Source organism: Chinchilla lanigera, unplaced genomic scaffold (assembly GCF_000276665.1).
Source record: "Chinchilla lanigera isolate Chin_1 unplaced genomic scaffold, ChiLan1.0 scaffold00002, whole genome shotgun sequence".
Lineage (NCBI taxonomy): Eukaryota > Metazoa > Chordata > Mammalia > Rodentia > Chinchillidae > Chinchilla > Chinchilla lanigera.
Genome location: NW_004955403.1, coordinates 13904874 through 13920239, shown reverse-complemented (window position 1 = coordinate 13920239; position 15366 = coordinate 13904874). Strand labels below are relative to the sequence as shown.

Genomic DNA, 15366 nt, shown 5'->3' with positions numbered 1-15366 from the left:
AAAGTGAACATATGTGACTGAATCAACTAAAATCCCATAAACAGGAGCCCAAAGTATCTTGTGTGCAGATACTGTTTTTTGAGAGCTCAGGGAGGAGGTGATCATGTCCAGGAAGTTCAGATTTGGTGACATGATCAATCTGCTACTGAACTAGTACAGTTTTGCCCACTGCACGGTGTGCTAATCAGTGAGATGTGTTCTGCAAAAGAGAAAATTTATGCACGAAGTGACTAAGTGTGTGGAGATATGAGGACAACTCTCAAATCCACCTCTCTGGGAATGGAGTTTGGTGGTATTTATAGGTTAGATAAGCAGAAAGGTCTGAGGCATGGGGAAGGATAATTTGACTTAAAGAAAAGTAATTGATGCTCTGCACATATGAAATTACTTCATGCTTCCTTATAAAATACCCATTCAAAAAATGGTGTTAACTTGCTCTGAGGGTGAATGTGGCCTTCAGACATGAAAAAGTCATGCACCACACTCTCGCAGAGGCTCAAGGAAGGGTTGGTGGTTTCAACCAGGTTCCTGAAGATTAACTTAGACAACTGTGACCGTCATGTCTTGTACATCAGAGATATTAACTACAGCAAAGCTATTGGGCTATTGGAGGTATTTTGCTTAACTAGGTGACCTCTAAAACTGATGATGAAAGCAGCTAACTAAAAGCAAGTGAAACTAAAGAGTTTATTCAGGGTTTTCCTAGGTCTCAAATCTAGTGCTACTTGGTAGACATCCAGCCGAGAAAAAGATGAGTTTTAGGCCACACAGTCGCTTGACCTAAAAGCTGCTGAGCAACTCTGACTCTTCTACTTTCTTAATTCCCTAATGTATTTCCTAACAAAACACTCTTAATTTTGCCTCCAGAGCAGCTTTAAAATCTGTTGTATTCTTTTCTCAACCTTGCTAGCATCATTTTCCTCCTTTAGGTTTTTATCAAACTCTGTTGTTGCAACGATTTCCCTTATTCCTTGTGAGACTCCACTTGCTATCCACTCTAATGATTTTTTTTTTTTGGTACCAGGAATTGAACTCAGGACCTTGAACTTGACAGGCAGGTACTGTGCACTGAGCTATATCCCGGCCCTAATGCATTCTTTATATAATTTGATTGACAGTTCTCTTCCTAAAATACTTGTTACTTTTATGATCAGCATAATCGTTCACTTCACATTTTAGATGGAATTCATCCTGTGCATGGGATCCTGGCCAAATGAGACCTAATTATGAGACAATCTAGGTAAGTTTTTTGGCAAATAGTCACATTACTTCACACATATGTGGTTACAGGATAATACACTGCTTTTACCTATTGCCACTACCTAAATAAAATGGATTTCAGTAGTCATCATTTTAATGGATGTGGATTCATTAGTATAATTATAATTGAAGCTAAATGTAATTAATATATGTTGAACTCCAAGAATCACTGAAACTATATCTTGAAACTTGTCAATTCCCAATTAAAGTAAAATTAGATGAAAATATGACTTTATATCTTTATGAGGCACTGATTTAGTGTTCCTTACCAGAAATGGATTCTCTTGAGATACTATTACTAATGTAATTGCATGGAGGCCGTTCTCACATGGGTTCTTACCATATGAAATAATACTTGAAAACAGCAATAACAAAGTTGGGTGGTGCATCTTTAAATTATTTTCTCAAAAGAAAATAGTGACATCTTTAGGATGTTGCATGAAGTCTTTCGTATTCCAGCTGCAGCTGGCATTTCTACATTCTCTGTTATTTCTCAGATGTATACTCTCTGACAGAGCCATGAGTACAGCCACAATAACTTGAGAACATGACAAGTAGAATCTGTCTTTCTGTCAAAGGCCACCTGAGCTTCAATTCTGGCCTGTCTTCCTCCACATCCTTCCCTTTACCACTCATCAGGCTCTGTGTCCCTGAAATACTGTACTTTTCTCTTTCCATAGCACTTGGATACCTCCCAACATTTTATTTATGTTTTGTGCACCCCAGATCTTCTGAGCAGAGCACTCGGCCCATTGGGAACATCAAATGCCTGCTCAATTATACATGCAAAAGAACAGTATAGTCTAGGAGAAAGTTTATAGAGGAGGAGCCGTGCACTGACACACAAGTACTGGGGAAAGATGTTCAGGTCAAGGAAAAATATTAAACAAAACTATACAGTTGGTAGGGAAGGGAATAGCAAAGAGACAAGTTCTGGAATAAAGGGTTTATGAGGACTGTGGGTAAACAAGGTAGGAGCAGATCTTGGGACCTGGCCCTCAGGAATCTGCAGACTCAGAGTAGCAAGCTGGAAGCAGGGAATCTTAGAAACAGCTGGAATCCTAAGTCTTGTTTCACGGCAGTGTACGCTCAGTAAGGGATGGCTGTTGAAAGAAATGAGGAAAGCCTTATTCATAAATATTTCTGAGATTCTTTATCCAAAATTTTTCAATTAAAGAATCATAAAGGACTGGGGATACAGCTCAGTGGTATAAGCACCTGCCTGGCAAAGCATAAGGTCCTGAGTTCAATTTCTGGTACCCCCACATGCAAAAAAAGAATTATAGAATGTTGGATCTAAAAATATGTATTGTCCTCTTCCTTTAAGGAGAGTTCTACAGGAAACTTATTTTACATTGAGAAAATAAATGTTTCCATGTTTAAATAATTTAGAATAGTAGAAGAAGTTTTTGTTTTAACATTTGAGGAGTGAATAGGTTTTTCTGCAAGTGTGTGTGTGTGTGTGTGTGTGTGTGTGTGTGTGTAGTTGGCATAAAACCTAGGTTCTTCAAACTGAGCTATACTCTCAGATTTTTTTAAATTTTTAAACTTTCAGATAGGGTGTCACTAAGATGCCCAGTCTGGCCTCAAACTTGCAATCCTTGTGCTTCCCAGAGTGCAAGGATTATAACCATGTGCCACCATCCCTGGGTAGTGGATAGGATTTTATCTGCACATTTTTAGAAAAGAGACACAATAAACAAGTTGTATCCCTAACCCTTGTATCGGGGGCCGCTGCAGTGAGTCCCCAGTTTCCTGCAAGGCATTATGGCACACGGGTAAAAGAAAGACCAAGAGACAAATAACAGTGCAAGGGGTCTGGGATGGCCAGTTGTTCACAGGGCACAAAGGGCGATGAGGCAGCCAGACCTCAACATTTATTGATTACATTTACACTGAGGAAAATGGTGAGGGGTTACTGGATGACTCAGAGGGTGGTGGTGATCTCAAGCTAATTAGGATCTTATGTTGATGAGGACAGTGGGAAGTGATAGCAGGTTAGTAAACAGTTTGTCCTTTCCCTAAGGGGGAAGGGGATATCTTCAGTTGATATAATCTTGCCCTGTGGCATCATAACATCTCAGGACCATTCTGGCCTCAACTATGACCGGAGGCACATGGGGTTTTGTTTCCACATATCGTTGCCAGCTCCCATGTCAAGATACTAGACCTTGGATAAGCCCTAATCACAATTTAATTATAAATGATTTTTCTTGAAAAATTATATAGAATGGCCCTTGACACCCTTTGGTGTGAAAAATATATAAATATATCACTGAACACTTCAGAATAATTTAAGAAGTACATTATGTCATGGAGGATGGAAACACACACACACACACACACACACACACACACACACACACACATATTCTGAATAGGAAAAGTAATCTTGAGCAAAAAGAATATAGCAGAAAGTACTGTATAATCTGACTTCAAAATATGCTGCAAAGCTGTGGTAATCAAAATGGCATGGTTTTGGCATAAAAACAGACACATGGACCAAGGGAACAGAACAGAAAGCCTAGAAGTAAACACAAACATCTCTGGTCAACTGACTTCCAACAAATTGTGAAGAAAATGCATTGTAGAAAATCAGTCTTTTCTGTAAATGTTTTCTTGGAAAACTAGGTATCCATATGCAGAAGAATTAAATTAAATCCACATGTCTCATGTGTAGCAAAATCTCGGAATGGATTGAAGGCTTAAATGTAAGACCTGAAACTATGAGAGGAATGAACAAAACCTAGGGGAAATGCTTTAAGATATTAGAATGGGCATGGATTTTTTTGAAGAAACCCTCAAAAGCATAGGAATAAAAGTAAAAAACAGACTATCTGGATTACACAAAGATAAAAATAATAGCCAAGGAATCAATTAACAGAGGGGAAAAAACAACCTATAGAATGGGAGAAATAAATTGTGCATCTCATGGGTTAACATCCAGAATTCAAAAAGATCCTAAAAAATTCAACAGACAGAACTCAATTAAAAATTGTCTGTAGGTATAAATGAACATTTCTGAAAAGATATGTAAATAGCCAATTTACATGAAAAAACGCTCAATGTCATTAATCATCAAGGAAAGCAAATTAAAATCACAAGATAGGGCTGGGGATTTAGCTCAGCGGCACAGCACCCGCCTGGCAAGGGCAAGGTCGTGAGTTTGGTTCCCAGTACTGGAAAAAAACCCAAAAAACAAAAAACAAAAAACCCACAAGATATCCATTCACTCCAGGAGGAACGGTTATTACCAAAAAGGCAAAACACACACTGGCGAAGAAGTGAAGAAGGAGAGGTCTTGCACATTTTTGGTGAGCATGTAAATTAGTGTGATCATTACAGGAAACACTTTGAAAATTTCTCAAAAGATTAAAACTAGAGCTATCACATGATCTGGCAATTCCAAGCTTGGTAGAAAGCTAAAGGAGATGAAATCAGGAACCTCTGTACTACCAGCTTCATTGCAGCACTATACACAATTCAGGAAATGGAAACACAAAAAATCTAAATGTCCATTGACCAATAAATGGATAAAGAATTATGGCATATATACATATACATACATATGGGAGACCACTGAGCCATAAAAATAAAGTTTTGTCGTTTGTGGGTAGAATGGTGGTTTTTGCATTAAGTAGGGTAAGCCAGGCACAGAAAGACAGAAGCTCTGTCATGGGGAATCTACAAAGTCAGGCTCATAGAATTCAGAGTAGAATGGAAAGAGTAGGAAAAGGAAGAGATGAGAAAAAATTTGATCAATGAGAGCTTAGTGACAGTAAGAAAGGAGCAAATAGTTCTGGCCTGCTATAAATAATACAGTGGGGTAACTATAAATAATAAGTACATACTGTGTATTTCAGAATGCTAGAAGGTAAGATTCTGAATGCTTTTGCCATAAAGAAATGATAAATGTTTGAAGAGATTAGTTTCCCTGGTTCAAGCATTATGTAATATGTATACGTATTGAAACATCACATGCCCCCCTGCACTAAAAATAATTTTGTTTTTCTGTATTGGATAAAAGAAGAGAAAGAAAGCTTAAGGAAATGACCTTCAGAATTAGGTCAGCTGGGTTCAAAATCTTACTTTCTCCTGTGAATTTAAGTTAACATTATAATTTCCAGTTCTTTTAGTGGAAGCTGAGGTTTTGCCTCACACATACACCTTTATGAGCTGGGAAGTTGGGAGAGCAAGGGGAAGATTGCATTCATCCTTTCACAGAAATAAATACTTCTTTTTTTTTTTTGAAACAAATATTTCTTAACCTGCAAGCAAGATTCATAGAAACTATGTCTTATATGAGTCTGATGTAAAGACCTTGGGCCTTTGGACACTTCAACCAGACATGGCACAGCCAACTTTATTCAAAACAGCAACGACTGTCTTCTAGGCAGGCAGGATTCAGCTACACTGGTAGAAGCAGACAACAGAATTTTCTCTTAATGGGTAAACATAGGATCCTATTCTGTACAACCGCACAGCAGTGGTGCTGGTTTGCTTTCTCTGTGGAAGCGCATGTGACATGGGGTTAAGAGACAAGGTGAGGGTTGGGTTTACTGGGGAGTAACCTGTGTGAAAGGAGGTGAGAGAAGCAAAATTGAGCAACAGAATTCTACAAATGAGAGGCCAACCTGACACTCCAGAGGCTGCCTGCTGACCAACTCCGTGCAGCTGCTCTTCCTCCCTTCTGCATGGGCCAGGGCATCACCTTAACTTATGGTTTTCAGAGACAGATTCATAAATCCTTTGTGCAAGGGCTCAAGTATTTCTATTTCTTGCTATTCCATTTATCTGTTTTTATATATATATATATATTTTTTTTTTTTTTTTTAACCAAAGGAAATGTCTTCTAGAATCACTGAGGCTAATTAAGAAAGTCTCAAGTGCTGATTGGAGATGAAAATAGTCCAAGCTACAGAAGAAGGTCTGAGTGTAGAATCCTGATTAAACTCCGTCAAATGGCAAGTTGACCACCTGTGAATATGGATCACTAACTAAGAAAGCCGCCACTAAGGAGTTAACATCAGCTAACTTTTGCCATACTGCACTATAACTTTTATAGTTTCTGTGAAATACGTACATTCAGGTCTCATCCTTTTGAGGATGAATTAGACTTTTCAGTCTAAATTGGTACATTTTTACATTTAAAAACTCATTTATTTATTAAAATAAATGGGAAACTACAACAACATAATATAGGCACAATGAGAAATGGCCCAGAGCCTTCAGGAATGAAGGTATGGTTCACTCCACCAGGGAAAGAACTAAGACCTGCTGTGGTACTTGCTGAAGGACAAGGGAATACAGAATGGGTAGTGGAAGAATGTAGTTCTAAATACCAGCTACGACCCTGTGATCATCTACAGAAAAGAGGATTGTAATTGTACTATTTCTCCCCTAATATGATTCTAATGTAATATAATGCTGATAGACTTACTACTGGTCCTTAAGGACTGTTAAACTGTGTTATGCTGTTCAAGTTGTGAAATGATAAGAATAACCATCACCCAAGGAAAACTTACCTTCTATTTTGGTAAGGGAATTAATGCGTTTACATTTGTAGGTAGCATAGTTATAACATGTTAGGCGTAATTATAAGCATGTCTTTGTATCTGGAAACTGGTTTAAAGAAATGTGTCTGACTGCCAAGTTGACAAGGGGTGGAGTGTTATGGTTGATACATTGTGCCACCTTGGGGAGTCTGGAGGTTTGGCTAAGTGACTCAGCAGTTCTGCATCTTAGGGTGAAAAGGACCTGCATTTACCCTTCTGGGATGTTGTTTATTGTGTTAATTTGAGAAGTTTAGAAGGTTAACTATGTGACTCAGAAGGGAGCCAGGGTGCTTACTTGGTATTCATTCTAAACCTTTGCAAGAGGAAGGGGCATGCAGAGGGTGTGGGTGTGGAGGACCACCCCCATACCCCCACAGCAGGTAGACTGCATAAAAAAAAGGAATTGAGGAAGGACTGGCTGCTGGTTCTTCAGAGGAGCCCCAGTCTTTGCCTTCAGCTTGGTCGGCTCCTGGCTTCTGGTGCAGACTGCTGGGCTTCCATCTGGGACCCTTCAGCCTTCTGGTGTAGGCTCTCCAGCCTTTATCGTGGATTCTTCAGCATTCTGTCGCAGACCCATCAGCCTTTTTTTTTTTTTTTTTTTTTGTTTTTTTTGTTTTTCTCCGGTACCGGGAACCGAACTCACGACCTTGCGCTTGCCAGGCAGGCGCTTTTGCCGCTGAGCTAAATCCCCAGCCCCCCATCAGCCTTTTGATACGGACTTGCACGGACACTGCAGTGAGCTCCAGGCCCGGGGCTGGGCTCTTCAATCTCCAGTGTGCGGACACCCTCTACACACTTCCTCATCCAACTCTGTAGCTGACCATTGTAAGCCAAACTTATAATTTCTTGTACATTTGTTTATCTTGTATTATACCTGTTCCTCTAGTAAACCCTGACTGATACACTGCACTATAACTTTTACAGTTTCTGTGAAATACGTACATTCAGGTCACATCCTTTTGAGGATGAATTAGACTTTTCAGTCTAAATTGGTACATTTTTACATTTAAAAACTCATTTATTTATTAATAAATATTACGATGCATTGAATTAGTGTACTGCTTGAGGATCACAATGGGTTATTGATTTCTTCAAATAGTATGTGTATCATATCATCTAGGATCGATATATTCCATTACCATATTGGCCTGTCTAGTGTTTGGAATTGTATCTTGAAAATGACCTTATTGTTGAACTGAGAATCTAATAGCTGCTGTCTAATTTGGGGGAAACTTTATCTGCATGAATATAGTTTTTCATCTGCAGCATAGCTTCTATTTTCTGTATTCACAGGGTTGTGTATTCTCTCGTGTTTGAAATCCACTTCCTGTATATCACACTATTTGGAGATGAATTCTAATTCTCAATATCTTTTTATGTATCCCTTCATAGAGGATAATTTTTCCCATGTCATTATTGGATTACTTGCTCTACACCTTCTTTAAATAGTTTCTGATTGTGTCATAGTATCTCTTCGATTTCAGATTCCCATTATTATAATTATGTTTTGACAACCTGTACTACATCCTTCCTAAAACACTTCATTTGTCTGATTGTCTAAGTTTTATTTCCATTAAACCTGATTGATCTCTAATCATAACAATAATAATATCATTAATGTTGTTACTTTTACACAAAGAATATTTTGATATTTGATAGTTTGAGAGAAAGTTTTTCTGTTGAAAAACATTGCTTCCTTGCTTAGAAGTGAGGGGAAAACAGTTAGGGCTTGGTGGCATGACCTAGTTTACACACAGGTGAACTACATTCTTATTGAGGTGCACAAAGTCCATCCACCTGGCATACTTATCTATACTTAAAACCCACTTCTCACTTAACAACCTGCAATTCATTCCTCACTACCCTCCCACTATAATGAGTAGTCACTGAATTGACACAAATACTTTCATAAATTTTAATGGAACATATTACACATTTCATTGCTAATGAAGTTATTGGTAAAAATAAATTCATTTTATATAAGAAAAATAGGTACCAATTTGGAAATGAACTGTTCATTCAGAAAATTTAATAAAAGTTTGTGGTATTCACTCATTTTTGTATTTTATTTTTTTATTTTAAAATTTAGAAAACTAACAAAACAACAATGAAAACAAAATCAAAACAACACAAAAACAACAAAAGTGATACATGACCTCAAAACAAATGATAAGAATTAATAATAGTTGCTACATTACATACTGCTATCTTCAACGAAGTTGCCCAGTCCATGAGATATAAGAATGTAAGACTGATCAATCTTACATTTTTGTATTTTAGCAATTTTTTACGTTTGAGCTCATGCTTATTTTGTAGTCAAAATACAAAATCAAAAACAGAATACAAATGGAGCATGAAAGCACTTTCAGTCCAAAATAAAGGCCAAAGAGGAGATCACACTGACCTACATAGAAACATTGCCTACTACACAAGCCATACAGATAGAAAAGTCATAGGAGATGACATCCATGGTAAATGTTCACAGTTGTTATCATCTAGATGGAGGCAGGACTCATAAATGCTCCCATTTGTGTTTGCTGTGACCAAATACGATGGGCACATAAGCATTTGTATTTGCCTGAAATTATAATCTGGTGTTCTTTCTTATGGAATATTTAGGGTGTTTTTCAGTAAAAATATTAAACCTTCCAGAAAAACTCAAAGAAATTGTTATAGAAAAGTTCTTTAAATATGTGAAGTAATTCTGTTATTTATTTTCATACTCCAGTATGAAGCACTTTTACCTGCTTATATCTTTTCATAAATTCAGAATAATCACGGTTTATGTGCTTTAAAGAACTTACATAGGCACAGGGAGTAAACTGTCTGAATTAGTGCGGATGAATGAAAGTCAAGCAATTTTAACCATAGTTCGTGCCAAGTACAAAGGACACTTAGCTAATGAAACCTCATGCACCATTCTTCAGATTACTGGTTTGTGCTAAATATGTCCACTTAAAGGTCTGGGGATAAAGTTCAATGTACAAGATCTTAGTGCTACTCAAGAGAGTGAACCAGAACAAAGAAAGACTAAGTTACTGCCCACAACAACAACTTCATTTCCAAAGTGACAAGAAAATTTAATGTTTGTTACACAAAATTCTCATCCAATATTAAAACTGAAAACATAATTTATGAAATCTTTCCTTCAGTGTTGAAAGCATCTATATTTTCTATACTCTTTTTCTGTGAAGAAACACTTTGTGATCTTATCAAGGGACATGGTAGTTAGTGTTGAGGGACTTTCAAAAAGTTAATTTCAGCTAAATAGAGTGTGTAGCTAAGTGGTAGAGTACTTACCTGTTATGTCCAAAGTGCTTGGCTTGATCCCCAGAATTGAGAAAAAAGGAAAAATTGTGGTCTTCTGTGTTTCATCAAATCCCAATTTGAGAAACATTGTCTTAGTTTCATATGGTTTTTTGAACAGAAAATTTTATTATGTTTTACTAGAAAAAGTAGTTGAGATACAAAAAAACCAGGAGTGGAGACTTTAAGGGATAGTTTGAGTGATCAAACTGGGTCAACTTCCTGGTAAATCATTCAACTGAGTGAAGAACAAAGAACAGTAATACAGAACAAAACAAAATAAAACTGTAACAAGCAGGCATAGTTATATTATGGCCTAATCACAGATTTAAACTGAAGAAAAATATCAAGAAATATGGTGAAAAAAATTACTGGATACATGAGCCAAAATGATACACTGGAAGTTGTTCTTTCTCCTGTGGCATTTATTTCAAGGATCCACAGAGGATGATAGGAGGATCCAGGGCGTGTATAATTCATTACTTATTAACGAATTCCTCTGACTACATCAAGAAAAAGCTATGAAGTACCAGTAAATACCTAACTTTAATAGATTATTATTGCTGGTAATTTTCAATCTGGATGACTTATTCCATTCTTTGAACCATGAAAGTCAGTACTAACCCTTGCAGTAAGTCCGGGAGGGGAGGAGGAGTCAGACCTCATTCATGAGTTAGCAGGGTGAACGGCCATATTCAAAACCAAGAATCTAGAATCTGCACATTGAAGACCTTATTTGGCCAATATATATGCTTCATTTTTATTTTTTTTAAAGGTTTCAAGTATTGATCAAATTATAGTATATCATCTTATTTCCCACCTGTTTATAATTGCATAATGATGTATGTAAACCTTTAGCATAATCATTATTTTATATTCAATTATTACTACAAATTATTTGATTTATCCTTCTGATAATTCAATTCCACAACTAAATTAGTTGTAATGGAATTTGTTCACATCAGAATCAATTTTAATTCGGGAGATTTTGGAGAGGGCAATATATTTAAATATGTCAGATCTGACCTTTTCTTATTGGCTTTTGAGAATTTATTGTGATTTCCATTCTTTTTTAGCAATAAGTCTTGAATTTTACTATTGTTTTTATTCCTTTCACATCTGTGAGTCTGTGTTAAAGTCTATAAGTTTTATTATTAAGAAGGCCATATCAATTATTGATTTTCTACTATATCTGTCTTTCAGTTCCTCAAATCATTGTAGTGAATACTGAGGTAAAGCCAAACAAAAGTACATTTGAAACTTATTCACAAAGCTAGAGACAAAGTGCAAAATACATTGCATTTCATTTTATGTTTTATGGTAATTGCATGTTTAAAACTTTGATCTACTATCTACATACCTAAATAGGAATCTCTTTTATGATAGTACCACCAGCTAACAATGCAAATTTTGTAGTTATTTTGTTATAATGTAGGAGAAAAGAAAGAGGAAATTGAATTAATGAAGTTAGCCCACTGTAGCAAAATCTGTTAGTTGATCCAACTCTTTTATCCTTTCTTGCTGTTATGGTTGGTCCTATGATTAAATTTTTAACTATATCCTGTGAGTAGAGTGATGAGCCCAATTTCTGGTTCAACTAATTAAAGTGACTATCCTGGATTTTCTCTCCCTGATAGCTTCCTGCCCACGTTTAAATTGTTAAATCATTGTGGTGGTGGTCTAACATGGGTGAAGCCCAAAAAACAACAGTCTATCTTCCAAATGACCACTCCCCATCACCTCTTCTCCCCTCAGCCCCGAACACAACCTTCTCTTTCCCTTCCTGTGCACAAGGAAAGCCCCAAGCAACTCCTAAGGCATCACTGAGCCCACCCCTCAAGCTCAGCCCCTAGCCAGCATCCTTATAAACCCCCAGCCTCATTTGTCTACCTCAGAGGATCCCAGATATGCATGCAGTGCTCTTCTCTCCATATCCAGAGTAAAGGCCTCCTTTTTCCCTTTGTTTATTTCTTCTTCTGGGTCAAAAACCTAACATTTTCCTACCTAGATGGTTAAAAATGGAAAACCAAACTGGATGTGCTATGATTTGAAAAACTAGGTGGGCTATTCTGGATCTGGGAATGAGTTTTTGAGCTGGTACTACCTATTGCCCTGAGCTATTATGGGTGGAAGAGAAAATTCATTTCTATGTTCTTTGAACAGTGTATTTTTCAGTATTTTGCTCAGAAAAGCTTAGATATTACTCTCAGTTTTCTGGTGGTCACATAATTGTCCAAACTGAGAACTTTTGAAGATAAAAGAGGGTTCAACTGAGTGTGGGAGGACAGGTGTAAATTGGGAGTGTGACAGTGAGTGTGAAGATGAATTAACCAGAGCTGCTCTGGGCGTAAAGCCACTCTTTCCTAATGGCAGACTTCACCAGGTGTCTGATGCAAGCATGTCAGATGGCTACCTCACTGATTGTTACCTGGTTTACAGTTAAGTGGGATGATTATTTTATGAACTCAGCCTTTCAGATCATGGACAGTTTGTAGTATTTACATTTAAAGAGTATGCATTTGTGGTATTTTGAGCCATCTAGATCATAGAAATTTGTTACAATATACACAGGAAACTAATATATATTACTATTGTTTTAAAGTTTATAAAGAGTATTTTTTAATCTCACAAATAGGCTTACAATCAGTTGTTTTAAGTATTAAAATAGGTTTATTTTAAGTGAGTGAAATTCTACTTTTGAGAAAGATGGAATAACCTAGGTGGAACTTTTCCTTGTCTTAGTTTTCTATAGCAGCAAAGAAATTATCATAAATTTAGTGTAATTAGTATAATATAAATGTATAATATAAACATATGATGTAAATGTATTATATTAGAGATATTCAAGTAAAAATATAAGGCAGTAAAATTTAGATTCTCCCTCTGGTCCCACTCCCTGCCACTACAATGGGAAATGGCCTTGGACTCAGGAAGCCTCCAGTGAGCTGTCTGGGAGCCCAGGACTCTTGTCTCCACCTCCCACCATCATCTCAGGAACAAACCTGAATCCCCAGAAACATAAGGAGATTTGAAAATGACAAAAAGAAGATGAAAAATGCAATCTCAGGCAAATGTTCCACCCAGAACAAGTCAAGGAAACATCACCATAAAAGAATATGGAAGCCACATACCTGAAATTTCTGAAATGACAGCAAGAGAAGTAAAGAACCAACTACATCAGGCTATAGAGGAAATCAGATCAGAAATAACTGCTCAGGTAAAAGAAGAAATGACAACCATAATGAAAGAATTGTTCTGCACATCAAAAGAAGACATAGATTAAAAAAATAAAGGAACACAGAAAAATGATAGAAACTTTGAATGAACCCGTATAGGAAAGAATTAGAATGCATGAAACAGATTCAAAGAGACATTCAGGAAATTTATTCTACTGAAAGTGGGAAGAATCACTTGAATGAAAAGGAAGATAGACTTTCCGACCTTGAAGACAGTATTGCAGCTGGTGATCATGGAAGAAAAGGTCTCTTAAAAATAACAAAGGAACAGCAAATAACAATTCAACAGCTGCAAGATGAGGCAAAGAAGAACAACATAGGGCTGATAAGTGTCAGTGAAAAAGCAGGAGGCAACCTGAATGACATTAAAAGACGATTTGCAGTAGTAATAGAAAATTTCCCAGGCATGGGACAAGAAACTTATATACACATAAGTGAGCCATAAAGAACCCCAATTAGCCATAACCAAAATAAATCTATGCCCAGACACATAATAATCAAATCCCAGAAATTCAGCAAAAGAACAGAATATTAAAAGCTGTTAGAGAAAAGAAACAGATCACCTATGAAGGAAAGCCCATCAGAATCATGTCAGACTTCTCAACACAAACCATCAAGTCAAGAAGAGGTTGGAGTGAAGTATTTCAGGTTCTGAAAGAAAACAATTTCTAACCCCGATTGCTCTACCCTCTCAAGCTTTCTTTCAAAATTGATGGAGAAATAAGATACTCCCATGACAAAGACCAACTGAAGAAATTCATGACCACCAAACCAATCCTACAAAGAGTACTGATAGATATTCTACAAAGAGATAAAAACGACTACAATCTCAAGAACAACAATAGAAAAGAACTGCCAAGCAAGGTAAGCATTAAACAGAGGGGGAAAGTACGGAACCAACAGTGGGAAAATAACATGAGAAGGATAAATCAATACATACAAGTAATAACTATTAATATAAATGGCTTCAGTTCACCAATCAAAAGAAGCAGACTGGCAGAGAGGATCAAGAAACAAAATCCAAAAATATACTGTAAATGAGAAATGCATTTAACTCAAAAGGAAATCTATAGACTGAAAGTCAAAGGATGGAAAACAATACTCCATGTGACAGGAACCCAGAAAAAAGCAGGAGTAGCGATTCTGCTTGCAGAAAAGGTGAACTTCAATAAATAATGATCAAAAGAGATAAAGAAGGTCACTATACTCTTCTTAAGGGGAAACTGCAAGAAGAAGAGATAACAATCCTAAATATATTTGCACCAAATGTAGGCATATCCAATTATATAAGGCAAATGCTAATGGGTATGAAAAACCAAATGAGTAATAACATAATTGTAATGGGATTTTAGTACACCATTGTCACAAAGGGATAGATCAACTAGACAAAAACAGCAAAGAAATAACAGAACTAAACCAAATGTGTGAACAAATGTACTTAGTAGACCTTTACAGAGTATTCCACCTGACAACATTAGAATACACATTCTTCTCAGCTGTGCATGGGACATTCTCTAAAATAGACCACATGTTACCACATAGAACATGTTTAAATAAATGCAAAGGAATTGAAATTATCCCATGCATACTATCAGACCACAGTGCAATGAAACTGAAAATTAATGATAAAAGAAATCACAAAACCTTCATAAACACATGGAAATTAAGTAACATCCTCCTGAACAGCCAATGGGTCACAGAAGAAATTAAAGTAGAAATTAAACACTATCTACAATCAAGTGAAAATGCAGATACAAAGTACTGGAACCTGTGGGAAGCAATGAAAGCAGTCCTCAGAGGGAAATTTATAGCAGTAGATTCCTACATCAGGAAAACAGAACAAACACAAACAAACAACCTTACATTACACCTCAATCTTTTAGAAAAAGGACAGCAAGTTAATCCCAAATCCCAAAGAAGGGAGGAAATTATAAAGATCAGAGCAGAAATTAATGCAATTGAAACTAAGAAAGAATACAAAGAATAACGAACCAAAGAGTTGGTTCTTT

General features: G+C 36.6%; 1 long non-coding RNA gene across 1 annotated transcript in view; it reads left to right on the top strand.

The window, feature by feature from the left end:
- Nucleotides 1-1183: 1183 nt before the first annotated feature.
- The window catches only part of LOC106148726, a 26457-nt gene continuing 12274 nt past the window's right edge, over nucleotides 1184-15366 (top strand). Inside the window, exon 1 of the long non-coding RNA XR_001234389.1 lies at nucleotides 1184-1240. This is a non-coding gene — a long non-coding RNA (uncharacterized LOC106148726). The remainder of the gene's footprint in view (nucleotides 1241-15366) is intronic.